Raw genomic sequence first — 4,720 nt, 5'->3', positions numbered from 1 at the left:
GACATGGTGTCTGAAAATTCACACCGTGTGTGTGTGTGTGTGTGTGTGTGTGTGTGTGTGTGTGTGTGTGTGTGTATGACCAAAATCCCAAGGGGAGACTGGAGGAGAAAGGATTGTGGCATGGCCATCCCTCATCCCTCTTGGGGAGGTGATTCTTCACTTTCTATCTATCTCTCCGACGAGTGCATGTGCCCTATAGCAAAAATTTCTCTATTAAAAAAATAAAAAAAAAAACCTCAACCAGCAGATGGCATAATGGTTACATCACTGAACTCCCATGTAGTTGATTGCAGTTCGAGTCCTGGACCCAGTGACTTAAACCTCACACTGGGTATGTGAGCATGCTTGCCCAAGAGGAGAATGGAGGAGAGGGGATTGCTGTGTAGCCATCTCCCATGGGGGATGATTTCTCGCTTTCTGTCTCTCTGGCAAGTGCATGTACCCTATAGCAAAATCTCTCTTAAAAAAAAAAGGGGGGGGGGGGAACCAGCAGTTAGCGTAATGGCTATGTCGCTGGACTCCCACATAGTCGACTGTGGTTCACGTCCTGGACCCGGTGGCTTAAAACTCACGCCGGGCGCGTGAGCATGCGTGCCCAAGATCCCGAGAGGAGAATGGAGGAGAAGGGATTGCGGCGTGACCATCCCGTCTGGGGGGTGATTTCTTGCTTTCTGTCTCTATGTCTCTCTCTGTCTGTCTGGAGAGTGCACGTGCCCTCTAACGAAAACCTCTCACAAAAAAGAAAAAAACAACAAACAAACAAACAAAAGGGCCAGTGGATGGTGTGGCGGTTAAAGGCACTGGTTCCCACAATGCTGACTTCGGTTCAAGTTCCAGACTTGTTGGCTTGCTTTCTCACTTTCCCTTTCTTTCTCTCTCTGTCTGCTCAAATTAAAAATAAAATAATAACAACAAATGGAATGAAATAAATAATTCTTAAAAAAACAAAAAACAAAAACTCACACCAGGCGCCCGTGCTTACATGCCCAAGATCCCTATAGGAGAGTGGAAGACAAGGGATTGCAGTGTGGCCATCCACCCTTGGGGATGATTTCTGGTTTGCTATCTCTCTGGTGAGCTCACACACATGCCCTATAGCAAAAGTCTCTCTAAAAAAGAAAAATAAAAGAAAGAATGAGTGAATGAATTAAATTAATTGGAGACCATATGATGGCTGAGAAGCTGCAGAACCTGTCCAAAGAGCTTTGCTTTGGAGTCTGAACTCTCCAAACCCCAGCTTGACTGCATACTTGCATTGTGTCCTTGGGCAAGTCATTTGACCTCTGAACTCTGGTTTCCTCATTGTAAAATGCAATATGCAATTTCAGCTTTCTTATCAGGACTTGGTCAGTTATACACTATATAACGTAGTAAATGACCTTGAGCATGTAATTAACCTCTATGAGCCTCTAAAGCCAGTCTCTATGTGATCTACAAAGCCTTGCTTCATTTGAATCTTGCCTACATCTCCAACCCCATTTTATTTCTCTACTTCTCTTAATTTTAGTATTTGCCTTTTCTTTCTTTCTTTTTTTTTTTTTTTTCTGTCCTACTTAATTTGCACAATGGCTTATCTTGCCAGACAGCCAGAGACTGCATGCACTCGCCAGAAAGACGGAGAGATAGAAAGTGAGAAATTAACCCTCCAGGGGGGGTGGCCATGCTGCAATCCGTTCTCCGTTCTCCTCTCGGAATCTTGGGCATACATGCACACACGCCCGGCATGAATTTAAGCCACCAGGTCCTAGACTCAAATCACGGTCGACCACATGGGAGTTCAGCAACATAGCCATTACACTAACTGTTGGTTCCAGTATTTGCCTTTGAGTAATTATTTTATTTAACTTTATTTATTTATTTATTTTAATTTGACCAGAGAGGGACAGAGAGAGAGAGAGAAAGCAAGCCGCCAGGTCCTGGACTCAAACCATCATTGGCCATGTGGGAGTCCAGGGCCCTTAACCACCACACTACCTGCTGGCCCTAGTATTTGCCTTTTTTTGAGAGGGATTTTTGTTATATGGCGCATGTGCTAACCAGAAAGACAGAAAGCAAGAGATCACCCCCTGGGGGATGGCCTCACCACAATCTCTTCTCCGTTCTCTTGGGATGTGGAGCACACACGCACATGTGTCTGGTGTGAGTTTTAAGCTGCTGGATCTGGGACTTGAGCCATGGTTGACTACGTGGGAGTTCAGTGACATAACCATTACACCATCTGCTGGTCCCAATTTTAGTATTTCCCTTTTAGCTCCAGTTATAAGCTGAATGTGTCCCCTCACAAATTCCTGTGTAGGAGCCAGCCAATGGCATGGTGGATCTCACATAGCCAACTGCAAGGCTTGCATCAGACTTGGTGGCTTAGAAAATACACCATGCATCCCCAAAATCCCATAAGGAAAATGAAGAAGGGATTGCAGTGTGGCCATACACCCTGGGGGTGTGCTGCTCTCTCTCTAATCGTCTCCTCTCTCTTACTCCTTGGCAAGCACATAAACACCCTGTAGCAAAATTTTTATTTTTAAAGAATTATTTATTTAATTTTATTTATTCATTAATTTATTTTAATTCAACTAGAGAGAAACAGAAAGAGAGAGAGAAAGTGAGAAAGCAAGCCACCAGGTCCAGGACTCGAGCTGTGTTTGGCCATGTGGGAGTATCCAGTGCCTTAACCATCATGCCACCCACTGGGTCCAGCAAAATTTTTAAAAGTAATATTTTATGGGGGCTGGCAGGTGGCATGGTGGTTAAGGGCACTGGACTCTCACATGGCTGGCTGGAGTTCGAGTCCCTTGGTGGCTTGCTTTCTTACTTACTCTCTCTGTCGTCTCTGGTCAAATTAAAATAAATAAATAAATGTAAATAAAATAATTATTTTTAAAATCTAAAAACAACAAAAAAATAATAATTTATGTATTGTTGGGTTGGCTCCATAGCCTAGTGTTAAGAGAGCCAGATCCACTTGGTCAACTGTGGTGTGAATCCCAGCCCCAGTTGCTTAAAAAACATGCTTAGATATGTGTGTATGCATGCCTAAAATTCCAACACAATGGAGAAATGGAGGAGAAAAAACTATGGCTTGACTATGCCTTATCGTGGAGTGACTTTTCCCTCTCCTCTGTCTCTCTCTCTGTATCTCTCTGACTGTCTCTGGCTAGTGCATGCACCCTTTAGCAATTAAAAAATATATTCATGTGGGGCCAGCAGGTGGTGTGGTGATTGAGATGCTAGACACTCCCACACGGCCAACTACGGTTCAAGTCCTGGACCTGGTGGCTTGCTTTCTCACTTTCCCTCTCTCTCTTGCTCTGTCCCTCTCTGGTTAAATTAAGATAAAATAAATAAATAAATAAAGTTAAATAAAACAATTCTTTCAAAAAAGAGCTAGCTGGGAACCAGCAGTTAGCGTAATGGCTATGTCGCTGGACTCCCACGTAGTCGACCGCAGTTCACGTCCCGGACCCGGTGGCTTAAAACACGCCGGGCACGTGTGCGTGCGTGCCCAAGATCCCGAGAGGAGAATGGAGGAAAAGGGATTGCAGCGTGACCATCCCCCCTGGGGGATGATTTCTTGCTTTCTGTCTCTATGTCTCTCTCTCTCTGTCTGGCGAGCGCACGTGCCCTGAAGTGAAAGCCTCTCAAAAAAAAAAAAAAAAAAGAGCTAGCTGATGCCCTGTGACCTTGGGCATCTTTAACTTCTCTTCACCTGTTAAATGGTACCATTAATGATTCTGCTTCAGTGCCAGCAGGTGGCATCGTAGGTAAGGTACTAGACTCCCAAATGGCCTTTCATGGTTCAAGCCCTGGACCCGGTGTCTGAAAATCATGCCAGGCATGTGTGCATGCATCCCCAAAATCCCAGGAGGAGAATGGCAGAGAAGGAACCGTGGTATGGCCATCCCCCCTGGGGAGGATGGTTTCTCATTTTCCTTCTCATTGTCGTTCTTCTCTCTGGTGAGCACACATGCCCTATGGCAAAAACCTTAAAAATAATAATTCTGCCTCATAGGGTCATGAGGAAGGCAAAATGAGTTATCAGACACAGAGTTCTTCATGCCGTGTCTAGCATGTGAGCTGAGGAGTGGGCAGTGCCAGCTCATATCCAGTGACAGCCCTTTTGAATTAGATGCTCAGGATCCAGACAGGGTGAATCAGGTTAGGGCTGGGGAGAGAGACAGCCACAAGTTAGTGTGACTCACAGCATTCATGCTAGAAGTGCAGGGGCAGAAACAGGCCTTAGAAGTAAGCAAAAAGAAGGGATAATTACATCCTTCCCACTCCACCGCAGCCCTTCCTCCTGCATTCTTCACCAGGCTGAGCAGCCTTATGGTCTGGGCTAAAACAACTCCGCTCGGCTCGCTCTCGCTCTCGCTCTCCACAAGTATGCCCAATTGGTTTCCAAGTCCTGTCTATGAGACGAATTTGATCCCCTTTCTCCACGCCGTCCACCCAACTGCCCGGTCCTAGGTTCAGGCTCTGATCATCTCTTCCCTGAGTCATCAACAGCCTTAAAGAATACATATGGGGGAGGGCAGCAGGTGGTGTGTGGTTAAGGGTACTGGACTCCCACATGGCCAACTGCGGTTCCAGTCCCAGATCTGGCAGCTTGCTCTCTCACTTTCTCTCTTTTGCTCTCTCTCACTCTGTCCCTCTGTGATGAAATTAAAATAAATAAATAAAGTTATATAAAATAATTCTTAAAAAAAAAAAAGAATATATG

This window comes from Tupaia chinensis, unplaced genomic scaffold (genome assembly GCF_000334495.1).
Source record: "Tupaia chinensis unplaced genomic scaffold, TupChi_1.0 Scaffold000231_1, whole genome shotgun sequence".
In the NCBI taxonomy this organism is placed as follows: Eukaryota; Metazoa; Chordata; class Mammalia; order Scandentia; family Tupaiidae; genus Tupaia; species Tupaia belangeri.
This window is presented reverse-complemented; position numbering follows the sequence as displayed.